At 44.5% G+C, this 24,480-nt stretch overlaps 1 non-coding gene across 1 annotated transcript; it reads left to right on the plus strand.

The window, feature by feature from the left end:
* Positions 1 to 11,446: 11,446 nt before the first annotated feature.
* Positions 11,447 to 11,519, plus strand: trnav-uac (transfer RNA valine (anticodon UAC)). The gene has a single exon. It is a non-coding gene; the product is annotated as a tRNA-Val (tRNA).
* The last annotated feature ends 12,961 nt before the right edge of the window (positions 11,520 to 24,480 follow it).

Genomic DNA, 24,480 nt, shown 5'->3' on the forward strand with positions numbered 1-24,480 from the left:
GCCTCAGCCAGAGATGGTGGGTGTCAAGGATAATTATTTCACGGAGATTCCGCGGAGCATCATTCGGATCTTTTTCCCTCAGCATGTACGGAATTTCACAACCATCGGCCATCGTTATCTGAGTTCTTCGCTTTCCGTTTCGTTGCTGATATTCGATCGAACAGATTGCACTAAGATTACACTACTTTGCAAAATGGTTCAATTTTATTCAACAGGTAATCGCTACGATTATATTATTCCGTCAGGTACAGTCACTTCAATCATTGACACACATTACACTCGTTTTGAGAGAACTCTTCCTGTTGCATTTACCCTGATGGTTTATTCTGTTTGGCAGTGAACATGGTGACCATATTCATCCTGTCTCGGGGAAAGTGCGGCCTCTCCAGAGTTGTCACTTGCTACCTGGTTGCCATGGCAGCGGCGGATCTTCTGGTTCTTATCCTGGACCTGATATTGAGCAAGATTCCACTTACGTACATGCAGCACCCCGTTTTCGACCGCTCAATGCCCAAGGGGTGTAATATCCACGCTGCTCTGATTTACACCGCAACCGACTGTTCCGTCTGGTTCACCGTCACGTTCACCTTGGATCGGTTTGTCGCCATTTGTTGTCAAAAATTGAAAATCAAATATTGCACGCGGAAAACTGCGGCCGTGGTTTTGGGGACGGTGACTGTGATCAGCAATTTAAAGAATATTTACTGGTATTTTGGACTGTCAGAGGAATACACATGGATAATTGCTCCATTCATTTGTCAACAGAGGTATCACTATTACAAATTCACGAATCAAATAGACCTATTTTATTCCTTCCTCACCCCTGTACTCCCATTTGTGCTGGTTCTGGTTACGAATGGAATCACTGTCAGGCACGTCTTAGTCACCAGCAGAGCTCGCAGGAGACTCAGAGTTCCCGGTAACGGACAGAGTGCCAGAGACCCGGAGATGAAGAAACGCAGGAAATCCCTTGTTTTATTGCTGATGGTCTCGGGTAATTTCATCCTGCTGTGGGCACCTTTCAGTGTGTTCTCTGCGTGGGATCGGCTGTATTATCTTCCCATGCGTTTGCTTCCGCCAGATTCCCTTCGAGAGCTGGGCATCATTCTGCAGCTTCTGAGCTGTTGTACAAACACGGCCCTTTACGCCGTTACACAGGCCAAGTTCAGGGAGCAGCTAAAGAATGTGGTAAACTCTCCGCTTACCCTCATTGTTCCGAAAAAATCGTGACTTAGCGGCGTCGCCCGTCCGGATACCACTATATATTGCGGGCACTTTCTGTCTCTCTTGGCCCGGCGATATCCTTATTCCTGTCACACCTCACAAGCGGAAATTGCATAGACAAGCCCCTTATGCAGCCGCAATGCTGGTCCCGAATTCGCTAGCTCATTTCCCTTGCCTACTCTACTGATTGTAGTGCATTTCGCCCCACGGTTCCACTGTACATTCCTCTGTCCTCCCGATACATTGGTCCAGCTGCAAGGCCATATTCCTGCGAGGGCATCTGTGTTCCCGTAACAACCCGTTCATTACCGACAGTGGCGGCTGCATTCGTTCTGAGAGTCCATTGACAACTGAATTGGTGCCTCTTCCTGCAGCCACGCTGAGCTCGTCAGTCTCATCTACACAGCCTACAACTTGCCATACCGCCCTCAGATCAGATTGTACCCGTTCCGACACCAATCCTGTCTCTCGATCTCTCTGTTCCCAACTCCAGGGAGAGATTATCTACCGACATCTTTTCCAAAGTCATGCTACTGACTCCAACAGTTATCTTGACGATACCTTCTGCCAAACGGACACTCACAAAAGTGCTATTCCATTCTATCATTTCCATTGATGAGAATTTCATCTTCGGACATTTTACAGTCAATGGACATTCCCTTCCACCACGATCGATGGTGCTATCATCATTCTGGGACGCATTTCCCCCAGTTACCATCACTCCATCCCACCCAGAATAATAAAAGAGATTGGGTCTCCTTGCCCTCAGGTAACACGCCACGAGCCTCCGCATGCAAGATATTTTACCGTAACTTCCACCATCTCCATAGCCACTCTACCACCAGGCACGACTTTCTCTCCCCCATCTCCGGTTTCTGCTGATCGTCCTCTGCGCGACTCCATTGACTACCAGCGGTCCGCACAAGTCTCCCTTATGCCTGTAACCGTACTGCAGACATTATTTCCAGCAGATACTGGTTATTCCTGGACAACGGAGATCACACTGGCGAAAAAATGCATTTCCAGTGTCCGCTGTATTGCAAGAAATAAAATGCTGATATTCCATCCAGCTACAATCGTCAAAAACCCATTGTCATCAATGATGTCATTTACAATCCCTGTTGCCGCGGACAGAATTGTCCTGAAAGTTGTTATGGGCTAGATATTATCGAGTTTGGAGGAGAGATATTTTTGAACAAGGGCCCCATAGAGTGCCCACACCGACAGAGGGAGATAGGAACATTAATTGTTGCTATTCTGATCTCAATAATATCGGGAATAGCCCAAAATGTTCACAGAAAAAAGCTCGCTGTTTTATTTTTAAGTATCACATGGTATCGTGTTTATACTTGGAGGGATCTGATGTGACCGGGTCTTTTCCCGACACATAAATAGTTCTACTAGTGGTGAAATTTTCACACATGAATCAAACTGCTTATCCTGTCAAACTCAAACATATCGATAATACCTGAATACGAATACGTCCGTCAGCTAAACCATACTACTAAACATGAATCGCAGATATCAGTGGCAGTAAGGACAGTGGTCATCCAGACCCAACTCAGATTAGATTCGAATAAATGTATTGAACTGGCAATTGTCGCAGAACGGATAACAGGTGCAGTGCCTGTAAAAATATTCACAAACCCGCCCACCCACCCCTCCTCCACTTTGAAGACCCTTGTAGCCATAGGCACACGCATGGATCCCGGCTATTCCTGCCTTTTTATTGGCTACGTGGAACGGTCCGTGTTCCAAGCCGACAGCGGTGTCACTGTCCGAAATCTCCCGTGGGACACTGACGACAGCATTGCTGCTGCTTCCTGGACGCTGCTCGTTGATTTCATCAACCAGCTCCAATTTCCAACACGCCTTTAGTTTTCCCTGATCCATTTCCAATCTCTCTTTCTCTGTCTTCTGAGCCAGCTTATCTACTGTCGTACATCATAAGTCCATCGACTCACACAATTACCTGAGCTATACTTCTTCCCATAGAACCATTGAACCATAGAACCCTACAGCACAGTACAGGCCCTTCAGCCCTCCATGTTGTGCCGACCCATGTAATCCTTAAAAAAATGTACTAAACCCACACTACCCAGTAACCCTCCATTTTCTTTCATCCATGTGCCTGTCCAAGAGGCTCTTAAATACACTTAATGTTTTAGCCTCCATCACCATCCCTGGCAAGTCATTCCAGGCACTCACAACCCTTCGTGTAAAAAACTTACCCCTGATTTCTCCCCTAAATTTCCCTCCCTTAATTTTGTACATATGCCCTCTGGTGTTTGCTATTGGTGCCCTGGGAAACAGGTACTGACTATTCACCCTATCTATGCCTCTCATAATCTTGTAGATCTCTATCAAGTACCCTCTCATTCTTCTACGCTCCAAAGAGAAAAGTCCCAGCTCTGCTAAACTTGCTTCATATGACTTGTTCTCCAAACCAGGTAACATCCTGGTAAATCTCCTCCGCACCCTCTCCATAGCTTCCACGTCCTTCCTATAATGAGGTGACCAGAATTGAACACAATACTCTAAGTGCGGACTCGCCAGAGATTTGTAGAGTTGCAACATGGCCTCTCTACTCTTGAACTCAATCCCCCTGTTAATGAAGCATAGCATTCTATAGGCCTTCTTAACTAACCTATCAGCCTGTGCAGCGACCTTGAGGGATGTATGGATTTGAACCCCAAGGGCCCTTTGTTCATCCACACTCATAAGTAACTGACCATTAACTCTGTATTCAGTCCTCTGGTTTGCGCTTCCAAAATGCATCACCTCACACTTCTCCGGATTGAACTCCATCCGCCATTTTCCTGCCCAACTCTGCAGCTTGTCTATATCCTCTTGTAACCTTCTACTACCTACAGCTCCATCCACAACTTCTCCAATCTGCGTGTCATCCGAAAACTTACTCACCCATCCTTCCGCCTCTGCATCCAGGTCATTTATAAAAATCACAAAAGGCGGGGTCCCAGGACGGATTCCTGCGGCACTCCCGTAGTCACCGACCTCCAGGCAGAATACTTTCCTTCTGTAACACTTACCCAACAGGCCGGTACATGTCTAGGGGAAAAGGAGATCCAAACACTCACCAGCTCCACCTCCCGTACACGCAGGTGCTGTGAGAATCAAGTTTATGCCTCGCCTACACACAGAATATAAGACTCACACCAGATACCGTTATGAAATACACTTTAAAGATTTTACTAAAACTAAAAGAGTACTATGCAATACAGTATATATGAAGGAAAATAAATAAAGTAAAAGGCGCCAACTTATCAAAGTTCAGTCAGTTCAGTGCACATCGTTGAAGCTCAAACATCGAACCATTCGACCCCTCGTCACTTTCCTCCGACCTCCACGTCCCCGCACCTGGGACCACCCGGGTGGTCGACCGAGCAGTGCAGCGCACGTCCACCTTCCTCGGCGTCTTCTTCCCGACTCCCCTGAAAACCCGCGAAAACCCCCAAGCTCCCAGCCCCACAAGCCAAAATAACATTCCCCATTGGTTAAAATATGAATACAATCCCCATATCAGCAAGTCCAAAGCCAAACAACTGCGAGAGAAAACACTTATCAGACATAAAAGCATTCCTACTCTAGAAAACATAAGAAGCCATTTTAATTAACATACCCTGCCTACTCTAGAAAACATAAGAAGCCATTTTAATTAACATACCCTGTACATTGTACACTTCTACAACTACCCTCTTCTTTCTGCCTTTAAGCCTATTTTTTATCCAAACAGCTAAGGTTCCACATCCCAATGCCTCATGACTTTCTGGATGAGTCTCTCATGAGGGACCTTGTCAAATGCTTTGCTAAAGTCCATGTAGACCACATCCACTGCCCTACCCTCATCAATTTCTTTTGTTACCGCTTCAAAAAAACTCAATCAGGCTCCTGAGGCACGATCTTCCCTTCACAAAGTAATGTTGACTACCCAGGAGTAGAATGTACTTCGCCAAATGCTCGTAGATCCTATCCTTAAGGATCCTTTCCAGTAGTTTGCATACCACCGACGTAAGACTCATCGGTCTATAGTTCACTAGTTTCTCCCTATTGCCTTCTTTAAACAAGGGAACTACATTTGCCATTCTCCAGTCCTCCGGCACTTCCCCTGCAGCCAAAGAGGATTCAAAGGTCATAGCTAATGCTCCTGCGATCTCTTCTCTCAATTCCCAGAACAACCTGGGGTGTATCATATCCGGCCCTGGGGATTTATCAGTCTTAAGCACTTCATCTTCCTTAATCTCCACATTGTCAAGTGCACAGGCCCTCTCAACTTCGACCTCATCCTGATCAAGATCCTTTTCACTTGTGAATACTGAAGCAAAGTATTAATTTAGGACCTCCCCTAACTCCTCTGCCTTCAGGCACATGTTGCCCTCTTTATACTTTAGTGGTCCCACCTTCGTTCTCGTCATCCTCCTATTCTTCACATACGCATTGAACGCATTGGGGTTCTCCTTAATCCTACATGCCAAGACCTTCTCATGCCGCCCTCGAGCTCACCTAAGTCCTTTCTTTAGTTCCTTCCTGGCTACACTATATTTCTCATAAGCTCCTCCTACTTCCTGCTTCTTATATCTAATATATGCTTTCTTTTTCCTCTTGAAGTGTTGCCTCACATGCTTTGTCAGCCACGGCTCCCTCTTCCTATCATTTTTTCCTTGCCTCAGTGGGACAAACCTATCCTGAACCCAGCTCAAGTGATCCATAAACTTTTCCCAAATTACTTCTGTGCTTTCCCCTTTGAACATTTGTTTCAAATTTACTGTTGCTAGTTCCTGCCTCATCCCTTCAAAGTTAGCCTTTCCCCAGTTAAGCACTTTACCATTTAGTCTGATTTTATTCCTTTCCATAGCTAGGCTGAAGCTAAGGGAGTTCTGGTCACTCTGAACAAAATGCTCCCCCATCAAGTGGTCTGTCACCTGACCAGGTTCATTCCCCAGAACTAGATCCAGTATAGCCTCTCCTCCGGTCGGCCGGTCCACATACTGTGTCACGAATTCTTCTTTAACGCACCGGACAAATTCAGCCCCATCTATCCCCTTTGCACTCAGTAGGTGCCAGTCAATATAAGGGAAGTTGAAGTCACCCATAACTACTACCCTGTATTTCCAGCATCATTCTAAAATAAGCCTGCTTATCTGTTCCTCGGTGTCTCGAGGGCTATTTGGGGGTCTATAGACTACTCCCAGCACAGTGATTGAACCCTTCCTCTTTCTGACATCCACCCACGCCGACTCAGTGGACACTCCCTCTGCAGCGTTCTCCCTTTCTATAGCCGTGATATTATCCCTGACCTGCAATGCCACCACCCAACCCCACTTTTCTATCCCCATCCTATTCCTTTTAAAAAACCTGAACCCCGGGACCTGCATCATCCAATCCTGCCCTTCCTTCAACCAAATTTCGGTAACAACCACAACATCGTAGATCCACATCCTAATCCATGCTCTAAGTTCATCCTCCTTGTTCCTAATACTCCTAGCATTGAAATAGACACATTTCAACCCCTTTAACTGGCTACAATTATGTTCTGTCCCCTTCCTCATCAACCCAGAACTCGTAGCATCATGCTCTTGTCCTTCTACCATAATCCCTGTACTCACATTCTGATTCCCACCCCTCCCCCTGCCAAACTAGTTTCAAGCCTCCCCAACAGCTCTATCAAACTTGCCCGTCAGGACATTGGTCTCCCTGGGATTCAAGTGCAACCCGCCCATTTTGTACAGGTCACACCCGTCCCAAAAGAGGTCCCTATGATCCAGAAATCTGAATCCCTGCCTGCTGCTCCAATCCCTCAGCCACGCATTTATCCTCCACCTCATTCTATTCCTATTCTCACTGTCGCGTGGAACAGTCGGTAATCCCGAGATTACTACCTTTGACGTCCTGCTTTTCAACTTCCTTCCGAACTCCCTGTAGTCTTCTTTCAGGACCTCTTCCCTTTTCCTACCTATGTCATTGGTACCAATATGTTCCACGACCTCTTGGGATTCTCCCTCCCACCGCAGGATATCTTGGACGCGATCAGAAGCATCCCGGACCCTGGCACCTGGGAGGCAAACTGCCTTCCGAGTTTCTTTCCTGTGTCCACAGAATCGCCTGTCTGAACTCCTGACTATAGAGTCCCCTATTACTACTGCCTTCCTGCCTTCCTCTTCCTTTCCCTCTCCTTCTGAACCACAGGGCCGGTCGGCATAACTGTCTGAGTGCTTGTATCTATCTATCTATCTATCTATCTATCTATCTATCTATCTATCTATCTATCTATCTGTCTGTCTGTCTGTCTGTCTGTCTGTCTGTCTATCTATCTATCTATCTATCTATCTATCTATCTATCTATCTATCTATCTATCTATCTGCCTGTCTGTCTGTCTGTCTGTCTGTCTGTCTGTCTATCAATCTATCTATCTATCTATCTATCTATCTATCTATCTATCTATCTATCTATCTATCTATCTATCTATCTATCTATCTATCTATCTATCTATCTGTCTGTCTATCTACTCGTCTGTCTTGCTGCCTGACGTCTGCTGTCTGTTTTTGTCTGGTTGTGCTGTATCAGATATTGCGAATTTGATGGAGCGGAATTGACGAGGCGATTATCAATGAGAAGCACTGTGGAGTTTGAGAAATGATTATTTTCTCAGTATTACTGGACAGATTTACAAAGTCTGACTGAATGTCGCGATCCAATAGCTAGCGGGTCGGTGACTAGCAATCTCTCACTTGGTGCCCCAGATTTAGCGGCATTGATGATATATTATTGGAGGGACCACAAGTGCGAAAGGTAAGTGAACGTTCACATGATCTGGCTGAGAAAATGTAGCACTGCGAGTGGATAATAAACTAAAATGAAAGTTAAAATTTTCAGCCATAATGTGGCGTCTGGACACACAGAGTAACAACGTACAAGGAAAGATTCAGGAGAAGTTGAAGATTAATATCAAGTAATCTGTTCCCAACCAGGGAAGAGTTCCAGCGTTATTATTCCAACATATCAAAGGATGCCTGTCATTGACCCCTCTGGGACCAGGCTCAGAAATTGTGCCTTAATCATCTCGTTTAGTTCCCAATCATTCCCAGGTTCCACTACCTACAAACACCTGCTTTCCATCAGCAAAAGCAGTGTAAAAATCCTGTGACCACAACTAGGAGCTGCCAGTTTGTTAGTCGACTCGTGTATGAGTAACCTCGTTCCATGGTTCTTAGGACTATCAGTTCTAAGTCTAGCATCGTTCTGAATTCTCTACTAAAACCAAGACTCCGGGTAAAGACTCCTTTGGCACCCATTCCACGCTCGATACGACGGTAACGCCTCCCGACTCAGCCTCCACGCCCGTGTTCAGCACCTGGGATCGTTCCACCGCCACGTCCTTGCGACACTGCCATCCAAGTCTCGACACTGCATTTCGCCGGGGAATGGTTAGATGCCGCTGTTCCTTTAAGAATCAGACTGCAAGTGTCGCCTGCCACCTTCGCTCATGGAAAGTTCGCCTATTGAGTACTGAGTGCTCACTTGTTCTCCACCATCCATAGTTCTCATCCGCATGATCATAAAGCTCCCCATCTCCCCATCTTCCCATCTCCCCTTCCGGTAGCGTAGTAACACCTCCCCCCCTCCCACCCCCCCCCCCCCACACAACATACCAGCTAATGATGCAGCCTGTCAGAATGCTCTCCAGAAGTTTTTTGAGTTTATTCATTAATCTCCTAATGAAGTACTGGATAGCCGCTGTTTTTCCTTCTTTATAACTGCATCGATAAGTTGGGACCAGGTTAAGTCCTCAGAGATCTTAACACCCAGGAACCTGAAACTGCTCCCTCTCTTCCCTTCTGATCCCTCTATGAGGATTGGTATCTTTCTCCTTCCTGAACTCCACAGTGAGCTTTTTCGTCTTACTGACGTTCAGTGCAAGGTTGTTGCTGCGACACCACTCAACTAGTTGACATATCTCACCCCTGTTCGCCCTCTCGTCTCCATCTGAGATTCGACCAAGAATGTTTGCATTATCAGCAAATTTATAGGTGGTATTTGATGTGCACATTTGCTGACTCGATATACACATGGATGAAAGGAAGATTGAGGGATATGGACAGGGTAGGAAGGAGGGATTAGAGTTTGAGTGCCTTTGATTTGCTTTTTAGCTAGTATGGCAACACATTGTGTGCCGAACGGCCTTTTCACGTGCTGTATATTTTTAGGCTCTATATCTGTAAATTTCTTCTAAATTTTCTTTCCATATGTAAAAACACGTCTTTGCAGCACTGCGCTCTCGTGGCACAATCGGTTAGCGAGCGGTGCTTATATGGCAGTACGCGGCGGAGAAATGCCCAGGCTGTGAGTTCGAGCCTAGAGCACTCGTGATTTTTAATGCTTGCAGTGCCCGGGCGACCAAGCGTCTCTCAAGCTGAGCATTCCACAAAAATGTTAACTCTGATTATGTGCTTCTGAGATTGTTATTTGTATTTAACTGCGAATCGATGCACCTTTGAGTGTGATCTGAGCAGGAGAGTGTAAGTTTACAAATGTTGCAAGAGATCCTCCCTCATTCACTAAAAGGCATGAGCCCGCAGGGCTACAAACAATCTCCCTGCTTGGTTCTTTAGTTCAACACGCGCAGCCTCACTTCCCGTTGTTGAAAGTGTCTGAGCAGATGGTTTCTTTGCTGAATCAAGGCATCACGCGTACCCCACATTCCTGTCTTCTTAGTTCAATTATCCAAATGGTGAAGTAAAGATCTCTACCTTTCCTGAAGCCATGCTTCAGAAATCCTCTAATTACACCTCATCTTGGTTCGTTGCGTTGTCGATTAAACTCAATATTTACTTGCATCAGCGAATTGTTTCAGGCACCTGCGAAAAAAAAGAGATATTAATCGTAGCCTCAATAGGCACAAATGGTATGGAGATGCTGACATCTCTCTCCCCCTCTCTCAACATGAATCTGCATTCGTCTGTACCGAATTATAAAATAATTCTCACATATCCGGAGTTCACCAAGCCTCTGTTAAAGAGACGACAGCTCCCTCGTTTCTGCTGACGTGCTTCCGGCTGGAGAGTGACACTCCACTGCGACCTCGGAGCTGATCGACGCCGCTCCGTTCCTGAAGGCTGTTGTTACCGATATAATTTTCCTTCACAATAGGTTGTTTAATTGGCCGTTGATGTTTTGGTCTGATTGCGATCCGACGGAACAGATTGGACCGTGATCATTAATGAAATATCAGTGTGACGGTGTGTCTGGTGTCCGTGCGGACTCGGTGGGATGATTCGCCGTGATTCGTTACTATACAGCTGGCATCATCTCACAAGTAACCCTGGCTTGTAACGCGTCCTGTTGTATATAAACGTATAGGCACGTGGTTCACTCACTTGCTTCAATTAACTTGTAATCTGAGGTGAAGAGAACGGACGAGAGAGACAGGGTGAGAAAGCTGAAAGGCATTGTTAAATTTAGCACGTGAGCCCGAGCGCCACCCCGTGGAGACTACTGGAAGCTAGAGGACCGAAGGTGTTTTATTTCCTTGCCTATTAGTACAACACAGTTCAATTGACTGCCACATGTCGCGCCTTAACCAACACCCGACAGGAAATTGTTAATGCATATCTCTGTATATGGCGCATAACCAGAGAACCATCGAACATTACAGCACAGAAACAGGCCTTTTGACCCTTCTTGGCTATGCCTAACCATTTTTCTGCCTTGTCCCACTGACCTTCACCTGGCCCATATCCCTCCACCATATCCCTCCATACACCTCGCATCCATGTACCTATCCAAGGTTTAGTTAAATGTTAAAAGTGAGCCCGTATTTATTACTTCATCTGGCAGCTCATTCCACCCTCCCACCACTCTTTGTGTGAAGAAAACCCCCCCCCCACCCCCAATGTTCCCTTTAAACTGTCGCCCTTCACCCTTAACCGGTGTCCTCTGATTTGTTTTCTCCCCTGGGCTCAGTGTAAAAAGCCTGCTTGCATTCACTCTTTCTATACCCAGCATAATTTTACATACCTCTATCAAGTCTCCCTTCATTCTTCTACACTCAGTAAAATAAAGTCCTAACCTATTTAATGTGTGTTACTGAAAACGGGAAGGAAGGATGGGCAATGTTGTGTACTTATTGCTGTGCTTCAGAGCAGGGCGGGGAGGGGGTGCCTCGGGTCATTGCTCAAGAGCGCAAAGCATTGAGCGCTTTGCACGGTTTCTGTGGTGTAGTGGTTATCACATTCGCTTTACACGCGAAAGGTCCCCAGTTCAATCCCGGGCAGAAACATTGTTTGGGCTTCAGTCCTTCAAATGAACTTGAGACTCAACTTTTCAGTTTGTGTTCAAGTTTACTGTCATGGGCATCCAGGTGCAAATATAATGAACATTCGCTTTTCTAGCAGTAGCGCATTGTATTTCAAACCTGACAAAGGTAAATTAAAGAAAGAAGAATTAATAGAAATTATATATAATTTCCAGGAGAATATAAAAGGATTTAAACCCAAGGAGGTTCGTAGATAACGTACATTGCAACGTACAAGGGAGAATTAGCCTTCAAACCTATTGCCATGTATTGTCGCATGAGGATGCATTGTGGTTTCAACGGAGCTCGCATCTCAAATGTTCCCATTCAGACAAACATCAGGAAGAATAACCGTGTGCTGCAAAATTTCAAACCTACTTTAAAATGTTAAATCGCTTTCTTTTTCCTCCTCCTGTATTCCACTCCTTCCTAGTCCCACCATACAGTCTCTCTGTTCAAATTCTCCACCACGGTCTTCTAGGTTCCACCTTTACCGTCTGCCTCTCCCTCTCTCTCTCTCTCTCTCTCTCTCTCTCTCTCTCTCTCTCTCTCTCTCTCTCTCTCTCTCTCACACACACACACACACACACACGCATTCAATCTCTCTGCTTCTCTTTGTTTGCTCTGTCGCGATCAACACCACAGCCACCCCACGTCAGCCGCGCAAATATTTGTGCTTCGTACAGTTTAAACTGCGGTGGAAACAGTTGGTAACATCAACACCTAATATTTTCTGGTCTCGAACCAGCGATCTTCCGATGATATTGCAGCGCAGACAGAAGTCAAGTATCTTACCATTGGTATCGCACAGTCCACTCCTGTTAAAGGACCAGGGAGGAAGGACTGATCACAACGCTGACATCGTGGTTCTGCGGGAATGCCGAAAAGTATGGTTAAAACCTTCCTGTATAGTAACGGTAATGTAGAACAGGAAAACTGGATACTGTTTAGTTTTGAAACGAGGTGACGGTGGGAGATCGCATATCGGTATAGAGTTGGGATCACGGTCCTTTTCAATATATCGAATTTGTTGTGATTCCATGTAAAATTAAAGCATGGGCGAAATATCCCGAGCCCGCATAAGGGTCAGTAACTGGCCGTGGAGGTTCTCCTGCAATGTGAACATCAGGAATAAATACTTATCTCGGAATACGCTCCGCTCCTGACTCAACGTGTATTGTTCCTCCGAAATACCTCCCATCTTTCCCCAGTTACATTCTTAACTATATCACCTTATAAAACCTTACAGCCAATCATTCTAATCAAACCGGCCACAATTTTATTGTTTAAGATTTCGGCAACGTAATGACCAGAGATGCTTTACTCCAGGATCCCCACAGTGATGTGAAATATTTGAAATGTATGCCACTGAAAAGTGATCAGTGAAAATGTATCCTGGGATATCCGTGGAGTCCAGTTGAAAAATAACACCTCGACCTTGGACGTTAAGGAACAGATGGATGGTATATTGACAGTGGTAATTTGTCCCGCTCAGCAGTCACGAGTTTGCGTGTAAAATTCCATGGCAACATTTGAGGTTTTGTGATCTTGTGCCGCTTTTCCACCGCCTCATGTCCAGTGACATGCAAATGTTCGGGCAGCCCTGGACAAAGTTTCTGTTTCTGTGAATAGTTCAGTGAGTAGAAGATGAACCGATCTCCAAAAGTCATGAAGTTAAAGATGAAACATTCTTTTTCTGCATTTTAAGCAAGATTAGTGTATTATTTTCGTTTTGTACAATTTCAGAGTGAAAGAAAATAAAAGGAGCACCAATCAAAAGCTTGGGCACCCCAAGAGATTTGACGTCTCAGAGAACCTTTACCAGTGTCTCAGACCTTTATGAGCTTGTGAGGGCTCTGGCGTGTTTACTGTCGTCGTTAGGAAAGGCCAGGGGATGGAAATTTCAAAGCTTCATAAATACCCTGACTCCTCAAACCTTGTCCCAGAAATCAGCAGCTGTGGGCTCCTCCTGGCAGCTGCTTTTAAAATAAATAAATTATGCCCCAAAACAAGAGAAGGCTATAAGAAGATAGCAAAGGGTTTTCAGGTAGCCGTTTCCTCAGTTCGTAATGTAATTCATAAATGTCAGTTAACAGGAACAGTGGAGGTCAAGTTGAGGTCTGGAAGACCAAGAAAACTTTCCGAGAGAACTGCTCGTAGGATTGCTAGAAAGGCAAAACAAAACCCCCGTTTGACTACAAGAGACCTTCAGGAAGATGGAGCAGCCTCTGGAGTGGTGCCGCACTGTTCTACTCTGCAGCGACACCTGCACAAATATAACCGTCATGGAAGAGTCATCAGAAGAAAACCTTTCCTGCGACCGCACCACAAAATTCAGCGTCAGACGTTTCAAAAGGAACATCTAAACAAGTCTGATGCATTTCTTAAGTGTTCTATATGCATAGAAAGGTTAAATATGTACTATATACTAAGACAAACCTTTGACTAACTGACGCTAAATAAACCGATATGCCTGTTCAGACTTCAAATCCGTTTTAAAAACGGTCTCAAGAACGGAACTCCCTCATAACACAGGAACTGCCTGTACTTTAAAATCCTCTCTAGATTACTTTTCATACCTAATACAATGTAAATAGTTGGTATACTGCATTGCTTAGGGAGTAATGACAAGAAAAAATAGTCTGTACATGCTCAAACAAGGAGTGCTGGAGAGAGAACTTCTGGGTTTTCTCGATCCACGGTTGGTTGAATCCGCGGATAAGGAGGTCCGACTGTACACTTTGTTGAAGGCGTAGACAAGATTCTAAATGGGAAATAAATTCAAATATCGAAGGTGCAAAGACAACTGGGAGACCCTGTGCAGGATTGCCGAAAGGGTAAATACAGGCTGAGTTGGTAGTAAGGACGACAAATGCAATGTCAACATTCATTTGGAGAGAACCAGAGTACAAGAGTGAGGCTGTAATGTTGAGTATCTATAATGCATTGGTCAGACCGCGCCTGGAACAAGATGAACAGTCTGTGTCCCTTATTTAAGAACTGATGCCCTGACATTGGAAAGGGTCCAGAGGACGGTGACGAGAATGGTCCCGGAACGAAAGCTTTAATGTATGAGGATCGTTTTATGACTCTGCCCCTGTACTCGTTGGAGATTAGAAAAAGGAGTCAGGGTTTTCTTTGAAAACTATCAAATACTGAAAGGCCCAGGTAGACTGGACATGGTAAGGATGATTCCAATTGTGGGTGAGTTTAGAGTCAACAGAGCACAACCTCAGAATATTGGGACGCCCTTTAGGACAGGGATGAGGAGGAAGTTGTGTCACCAGAAGGCTATCGATATGTGGATTTCATTGCGGGGATATCTGTGGAGTCAACTCAGTTGGTAATATTTTAGAAACATAGAAATCCTACAGCATAATACAGGCCCTACAGCATAATACAGGCCCATCGGCCCACACAACTGAGCCGAACATGTGTATAATTTAGAAATTACCTGTGGCTATATATAGCCCTCCATTTGTCTAAGCTTCATGTACCTGTCCAGGAGGCTGTTAAAATATCCTTTTATATCCACCCCCACCATCGTCGCCGGCAGCCCATTCCACGCACTCACCACTCTCTGTGGAAAAAAAACCCTAAACCTGACATCTCCTCTGTCCCAACTCCCAAGCACCTGAAAACTGTGCCTTCTCGTGCTAGCCATTTCAGCCCTGGAAAAAGCCTCTGACTATCCACATGATCAATGCCTCTCATCCTCTTATACACCTCTATCAGGTCACCTGTCATGCTCCATCGCTCCAAGGAGAAATTGCCGAGTTCACTCAACCTATTCTCATAAGGCATACACTCCCATTCAGGCAACATCCTTGTAAATCTCCTCTGCACACTTTCTATAATTTCAGCATCCTTCGTGTAGTGAGGTGACCAGAACTGCGTACAGTACTCCAAGTGGGATCAGACCAGGGTCTTATAAAGCTGTAACATTACCTCTCGAATCCTATTCTTAAGCGGAGATAGACAAGTATTTGATTATGGGGCGTGTCAGAGGTGACGGCGAGAAGGCAGGAGAATGGCATTGACAGAAAATATATCAGCCATGATGGAACGGACGGAATGGCTGAATTCTGCATCTATATCGTCTGGTATTATGGCCAAATGATTAACAAACGTTAATAGAAAAACGTTGATTTTCATGATTCCCAGCCAAACACTCTATGTGACAAAAGGTGAAGGCTCGGAATTCTAATAAGTGATAACTTCAATATTTCATCCCCCAGATAAACCTGCCTCGACTAGGATTGGATTCGAACCCACGCGTGCAAAACACAACGGATTAGCAGTTCATCGCCTTAACTTTGCGGTCAGCTCTTCAACCATTTGTGTTTTATTGCTATGAGTTTCTTTCCGATCACTTGCAACCCCTGCTTATGATTCACACGTTTGTTTTCATATTCCAGTTCTAATTTCCTTGGTTGCCATGGTTACCAGAATTCCTGGGCATGGATAAGGAAGGCCTCGAGCGATATGCCCCAAACACAGGAGAATGGAACTATCTTTTATAGGCACCTCGGACACTCTGATCGTGCTGAGTTAAAAGTATCGATCCCGCGCAGTTTAACCCCGAGAACTGTTCGCTGCTATCCCAATAATAAGCCCTGGATCACTAGTCACATCAAAGGCCTCTTAAATCAGAAGAAGATTTAAAGATGGTGATCGGTTGGAGCTTAAAAGAGTTCAGAAGGAACTCAGAGTACAGATCAGGGGGGCAAAGGAGCAGGATAGGAGGAAGCTAGAACAAAAGCTGCAGAACAAAAGCATGAAGGAGGTGTGGGATGGGATGAAGATCATCACCGGATGCGGTGCAAAGCGGGGGGCAAACATAAGTGGAGATGTGGAGAAAGCAAACCAGCTGAATAACTTCTTCAATAGGTTCGACAGCACAATCTCATCCTCACCGCAGAACTCCACACCAGGCTTGTCTTTCAACTCGTCCTTCCTCTTACTTCCCTCACAGGAAAATAGCCACTCACAGGAGACCTTGCCCACGCCCGGGATTACGGCTGCACAGGTGGAAGGTCAACTGAGGAAGATCTGTACCAGCAAGGCGGCTGGACCGGATGGAGTATCCCCACGATTACTGAGGGCCTGTGCGACTGAGCTGGGAGAACCCCTACAGCGCATCTTCAACATGAGCCTGGAGCAGAGAAGAGTACCCAGACAGTGGAAAACATCCTGTATTGTCCCGGTACCGAAGAAACCACAACCAAAGGAGTTGAATGACTTCAGACCTGTTGCCTTGACGTCGCACGTGATGAAGACCATGGAGCGGCTGATAATACAGAATCTGAGGCCACAAACCAGGCACGCCCGGGATCCTCTTCAGTTTGCGTATCGGGAGAAGGTGGGAGTGGAGGATGCTATCACGTATTTGCTGCATAAATCCCTCTCTCACCTGGATGGGGTCAGTGGTGCTGTGAGGATTACATTCCTGGACTTCTCTAGTGCCTTTAACACCATCCAGCCCAAGATCTTAAGGCACAAACTAACGGAGGTGGGAGTAGACTCTCACATGGTGGATTGGATAGTGGACTACTTGACAGATAGACCTCAGTATGTGCGGTTGGGAGACTGTAGGTCTGACACGGTGGTCAGCAGCACAGGAGCGCTGCAGGGGACCGTGCTCTCTCCGGTCCTGTTCACGCCGTACACATCAGACTTCCAATATAACTCGGAGTCCTGCCATGAGCAGAAGTTCGCTGATGACACGGCCATAGTGGGGTGTGTCAGGAATGGACAGGAGGAAGAGTATAGGAAACTGATACAGGACTTTGTGATATGGTGCAACTGAAACAACCTGCGTCTCAATATCACCAAGACCAAGGAGATGGTCGTGGGCTTTAGGAGATCTAGGCCTCATATGGAGCCAGTGATCATTAATGGAGAATGTGTGGAGCAGGTTAAGACCTACAAGTATCTGGGAGTACAGTTAGACGAGAAGCTAGACTGGACTGCCAACACAGATGCCTTGTGCAGGAAGGCACAGAGTCGACTGTACTTCCTTAGAAGGTTGGCGTCATTCAATGTTTGTAGTGAGATGCTGAAGATGTTCTATAGGTCAGTTGTGGAGAGCGCCCTCTTCTTTGTGGTGGCATGTTGGGGAGGCAGCATTAAGAAGAGGGACGCCTCACGTCTTAATAAGCTGGTAAGGAAGGCGGGCTCTGTCGTGGGCACAGAACTGGAGAGTATGACATCGGTAGCAGAGCGAAGGGCGCTGAGCAGGCTAAGGTCAATCATGGAAAACCCTGAACATCCTCTGCATAGCACCATCCAGAGACAGAGAAGCAGTTTCAGCGACAGGTTACTATCAATGCAATGCTCCTCAGACAGGATGAAGAGATCAATACTCCCCAATGCCATTCGGCTTTACAATTCAACCGCCAGCGGTAAGATATGTTAAAATGCCGGGGTTAGAACTGAGCTTAAGTTACCATTCAATGCATTTTAGTAAACTATTTAAGAACTTTTTAAAAGCTATTTATTAATGCTTTTTGAGAGGGTGATTTTAGATGCATATCATATTTATATTGGGTTAAGGATTGTATGTAATTAGTTTTGCTACAATAAGTGTATGGGACATTGGAAAAAATGTTGAATTTCCCCATGGGGATGAATAAAGTATCTATCTATCTATCTATCTATCCATCTATCTATCTATCTATCTATCTATTTCACCCTGGATTACAAATATCTCTCTCCCATCATTTATTCCGTGTATTACTGAACTTTCCTACTTTACCATCTCAAGACTCTGAGCTTTGTTCCCTCAGGCTCGATAATCTGGGAATCATATTTACACATATATACACATAACACTGGTAACTTTCCTTTATTTCGTTAAGTTACTATATTATAAGTAGATGCTAATAAAGGCAGTGGTTTTAACATCAAAACCAGACTCCAGTGTGAACTCTATTGCTGCTGGTTCGTTTCTAAAACGTTTCAGTTCGTAACACAGTTTTATAAAACTAGTTAGACCACATCTGGAGTGTTTCATACAGTTCTGGTCGCCCCCATTCTCGGAAGGATGTCGGGACTTTGGACAGGGCGCAGAAGAGGTTTACCGGGACACTGCCTGGATTAGAGGGCATGAGCTATAACGAGAGGCTGGACAAACTTGTGTTGTTTTCTCCAGAGCGGCGCAGGCTGGGATGAGACTGGATGGACGTTTATAAGATTACGAGAGGAATAGATAGAGTGGACAGGCGATATATTTTTCCTGGGATTTGAAATGTCTAATACATTTAAGGTGAGAGGAGATGTGAGCGGCGTTTGCTTCTTTCCACAGACTAGTGGGTAAATGGACATCTGTCTGGGGGTGAGAGACCAAAGCGGCCATGTGATCCCGTTTCCTGTTCACGTTTTCCGCAGATCTGCAGCATCTGCGGGTCACTGCTCTACGTGTACGTGTAGCTTCATCTTTCCCCGTTCAGACAAGTCAGTGAGATCCGGATCGGTCACTTCCTCTCGTTGTCGGTGGACAATATGTTTTTTTTTCGGCAATATTTTCAGCATGTTTCATTCCACTGTTTTCACCTGCTGAAGTGCTGCCGATGTTTCTGGGTGTCTGATCCACTTATGTGAGAATTTAGCTTTTTATAATTATCTGAGCTTCTCATAAATGTGTACAGTTCAGATAAGCTTCACTCCACTACTTCCAAAGCAACAACCCAGTCAGACAAACAGTCGGCACAATTAAAATAGTTTATTACATCTTTTTTTTTCATTTTGTACTATTTATATGATTTAACAATGTGATATTTATATTCTTATATTAAATCACAATTGTTAAAATTTATGGTTAAAAAGTAGGTTCCACTGCTGAACGAATTTCATGTCATATGCCTGTGCTATTAAACTTGATTCTGGTATTGATATGGGAGACCCACCACCGGTCACCTAATCCCAGTTACCGCAGATCGTAATGTGAGATTGAAGCCTTTTCTATTTTATTTGCATTCCTCAGAAATGACAACAGTTCAGTTTCCTTCTGTGGTTCCAGAGCAGAAGCTCAGTCTGTCTAATATTTCCACACAATTAAAATGGGGAATTTGTTTATTATCATCATGTACTGAGCTACAGTGAAAATCTTGCCTGACGTACTATCCACACAGATCGATACATTACAACAGTACATTGAGCTGATATACAACAAAATAATCACTGTAACAAAGCATTATGGCTGCAGAGAAAGTGCAGTGCAGATAGACATATGGTGCAGGGTCACGTCGAGTTACATTGTGAGGTCGAGTCCATTTTATCTTTCATTTGGCTTATAACTGCAGACAGGAAGCTGTCCTTCAGCCTGGTGTTACGCACTTTATGGCTTTTGTATCTCTCCGCCAATGTGGGAGCGGATTTGCAGCAAGAACGTCCAGGTTGTGAGGATCTTTGTGTACATACCCTGCTTTTCCGAGGGAGGGGAAGTGTAGGAAGAGTCCATGAGGGGAGGCATGTTTCTCTGATGTTCTCTGTTCTCCATAGTTCTCTGCAGTTCCTTGCAGTCATGGGCAGAGCAGTAGACATACGAAGGCGTGAAGTATCGACAAGGAGCTCAGAGACCTCGGACTTCACCCTGTCTTGTGTAGCTGAATCCTGGACTTCCTGTCAGATCACCGGCAGGTGGTAAGAGTGGGATCCATCTCCTCTGTCTCTCTGACCCTCAGGACACATAACGCACAGGGTTGTCTCTTTGGCCCCCTCCTTTACTCTCTGTGCACCCATGACTTGTGTTGCCACCCACAGCTCCAATCTGCTAATGAAATTTGCTGACAACACTACATTGATTGGCCTAATCTCAAATAATAAATTTCAATCGATCAAATGCATCCTGACAAGGCTCGGCCCAGACAAACTTTTCACCCTTCTTCAGGAGATTGGTCAGAGGAAGAGCGATAGCAGCAAAGTTCTTACACAACTTACGGTAACATCCATCCATTCCCAGAAACCTTCTAAGAGCCTTCTTAGCAGTCAGAATAGAAACTTGAGAAATTGCCTGGACTTTTGCCCGAACAGGAGCCAACTTGCGTTGACCAACAACATAGCCAAGACAGGTCACAGTGGCATGGCCAAATTCACTCTTAGATAACTGTAAGGTTGTCCTGAGAAAGCCTGTCAAACAGCTTCTCTACTGCAGAGATATGCTTTTCCCAAGTATCACTCCCTGTGACTAAGTCATCAATATAGGCATCTGTGTGTTCCAACCCTCGAATTACAGAATCATTCATTCTCTGGAATGATCCTGCACCATTTTTCCTTCCAAAAGACAAAACATTGTATTCATACAACCCAGATGGTACACAAATGCAGAAATCTCTCTACCTCTGTCCGTCAATGGAACACACCAATACCCTTTCAACAGATCAATCTTTGTAAGAAATTTAGCTTTTCCAACCTTATCGATGCAATCATCCACCCTAGGGATAGGACAGGATTCTGTTTTTGTTACTGCATTTACCTTCCCATAATCAGTGCAAAATCTAACTCTACTATCAGGTTAAGGCACAATAACGCAGGGTGAGCTCCAATCTGATGCTGAAGGACTAATAATACCATTTTCCAGCATCTATTCCATTCCTTGCTTAGCCAATTTACACTTTTCGACGTTCATGCAATATGGGTGTTGTTTAATCGGTTTGGCTTGACCAATATCTACATCATGTTCTGCAACCGTGGTTTGCTTGGGAACATCGGAAAATAAATCTTTAAACTTCAGAATTAATTCCTTCAGCTGTTGTTGCTTTGGCTGCAGATGAGCCAACTTGTTAACAATGTTTTCTGGAACAACCGAATTCATTAGCCTAACTGGGACCACATCTGGTTTGTGAAAATTCTCAGACGAGTCAATTATTTCATTCTCAGGGTTGCCAGATTCATATGTCACAGATGGTGCCTGCTTGTCAAATTAAGGCTTTATTATATTTATGTGTATCACCTGTGTTAGTTTACGTTGGTCGGGTGTTTTAATAACATTATTCAGATCATTAATTTGAGAGACTATTTCATGCGGTCTATTGAACTTCGCCTGAAGTGGATTCATCAATATTGGAGATAAGGCAAGCACCTTATCTCGCACCTGGTATTTTCTTTATCAAGCCCACTTATCAAACCAACACTTCATTTTGTTTTGAGAAATCTTTAAGTTTTGTCTCACTAGACAAGTCTGTAGACTTGGTGTAGTTTATTCTTGAACTTCTAAACAAAGGTCTAACAAGTTAACAAGTACATCCCCATCAATCCACTGATCCTTTAACAAGGTCAAAGGTCCCCTCACTCTATGACCAAATACAAGTTCAAATTGACTAAAGACCAGTGATTCCTGTACCGACTCTCTTACTCCAAACAAAAGCTAATTTATTCCTTCATCCCAGTCTTTTCCATTTTCAACACAATATGTCTGAGTCATTGTTTTGAGAGCAGAATGATATCTTCCTAAAGCCCCTTGTGATTCCGGATGGTACACAGACGATGTAATTTGTTTCACTCCCAGTTCATAAACTACCTGCTGGAATAATCCAGATGTAACATTACTTCCTTGACCAGACTGGATTTCTTTAGGCAAACCAGATAAAGTAAAGAACTTGGTAAAAGCCTTCGCCACAGTTTTAGCTTTAACATTTCTGAGAGGTATTGCCTCTAGGAATCTGGATGCAGTACACACAATAGTTAGCAGATACTGATGGCCAGCTTTAGTCTTTGGCAATGGGCCAGCAAAATCCACTATAAATGTTAAAAAGGGTTCACCGAATGCAGGTATAGGCCAGAGTGGGGCCACTGGCGTGACCTGATTCGGTTTACCCACAACTTGACAAGTGTGACAGGTTCCACAAAAGGTCACAACATCTTTCCTCAAATTAGGCCAGTAGAATTATTTCATAATCCTGTTTACAGTTTGATTCACTCCAAAATGTCGACCTAATGGCATACTGCGGGCCAAAGTTAAAATTTCAGCCCTATAACTTTAGGAACTACAACTTGGTGAACAATTTCCCATTCCTCACTCGCTGGTATAGCAGGTGACCTCCACTTCCTCATTATCACTCCATCCTTGAGATAATACCCTACTGGCACTTTCTTAATCTCATCATTTCAGAGAGTTGTTTCCTTTAAAGCTTCAATCTCAGCGTCTTGGTTCTGTTCTGCTATAAACTCCTTCCTACACAGGGATAAATCTTTCTCATCAGACTTATGACCTGAATCCTGTTGAAACAATGAAGGCAGAAAAGTCCCTGACAAGTCATCATAACCTGAATCCCAATTTTGGCTATCAGCGGTATCAGAGTCATGCTGCACAGAACTGTCTGCGTCGGCAGACTTTTTAGCCATACTTCGAGTTACTGGGCAGGAAGGATAAATGTTAAAATCCATCTGTGGGTCGTCCGTGGTTGGCTTAGTTGTCAACAGCACTGTAAGAACAACTTCACCATCTGCCAGGTCATTCCCTAACAGCAAACTAACATCTTCCAATGGTAAACTGGAGTATAATCCAATTTTAACAGGTCCCAAAACCAACCCTGACAGTAAAGTTACCTTGTACAACGGCACAGAAACCATGCCATCCCCAATGCCTTTAATAAGATTTACCTCAGCAGTGTTATTCTCATCACCAAACTTTAGAACGCTGTCTAATATAAGTGACTGAGTAACCCCAGTAACTCGAAGAATTTTCACTGGTACTTGGGTTGACCCTTCCTTTACTAATACAAACCCATTTGACATAAAATGATCAAAAGCCTTCTTAATTCGTTCAGAACTCTCAGTCCGTAACTGAGCCTCAACAGAATGTTCAGAACCCTGTGGGTTTACTGGTGCTTCAACATGCTGAACACAGGCATTCGGGACTGCCTCCTTTTCCTTTTTCTTATTCAGGACAGAACAATTAGCCATCATATGACCAGCTTTCTTACAATAGTAACAAGTATGACCAGAAAATTTCTCCTTCAACTGCTTCCCTTCATCCTTACTCTTGTCACTAGTCCCAGCTGTAATTTCTGGTTTACCCTGGTGATCCCTGGCACTCTTTTGGAAGCTCTTATTCTGGGTAAACTTAACCTTGTGGGTTAAAGCAAACTCATCTGCTAATCTAGCAGACTCCTGCAAAGTGGCAGCATCCTTTTCATCTAAATACGTCTTTATGTCATCAGGAGCACACCTTTTGAATTCTTCAATTAAAACTAACTCTTCCAAGCTATTAAAATCATCATATATTTATCATCATCATATATGTGCACCAGCGATCAAAACACACAGATCTCTCATAAGCAAATTACATATGTCCGGTTCACAGATTTCCTCAAACTTCTGAACTTTTGCCTGTATGATTCTGGGACAAACTCGTAAGCTTTGAGCACAGCCTGTTTCACTAGGACATAATCATCTGCTTAATCAACTGACAAAACAGAATAGGCTTGCTAAGCCTCCCCCTTAATTACACTTTGTAAGAGATTAGGCCAACCCTCTTTTGGCCACTTTAAATTCTTAGCAACCTTCTCAAAATGCTGGAAGTATTTATCAACCTCTGTCTCATCAAATGGAGGTACCAATTTAATTTCCTGACTGGCCTCAAACTTATCACCAGAGTCTAACGCTAGACCCCTTTGCTGCAACCACTCTATCTTTTCCAGCTCGAATAGCCTCTGTATTTCTGCCTCCTCTCTGATTTTCTGCCTCTATGGCCTCAAACTGCCTCTGCCTTTCCGCAGCCTCCATCTTTAATTTTTCTCACTCGTACTGGAGCTCAAGCTCACGAGGTTTACTTTCAGGAAACACCTCCAACTCCTCCACTTTAAACACACTCTCAGATATATAATGTTCAGCTGTTATCCTCTGCAACTGTGCCCTCCTCATTGCCAATTTCAACATAGTAAGTTTTAACCTTCTAGCAAGACTCAACAACTCAATCCATCTGGCATCCTCTAATGCCTCAGAG

Source organism: Hemitrygon akajei, unplaced genomic scaffold, assembly GCF_048418815.1.
Source record: "Hemitrygon akajei unplaced genomic scaffold, sHemAka1.3 Scf000092, whole genome shotgun sequence".
In the NCBI taxonomy this organism is placed as follows: domain Eukaryota; kingdom Metazoa; phylum Chordata; class Chondrichthyes; order Myliobatiformes; family Dasyatidae; genus Hemitrygon; species Hemitrygon akajei.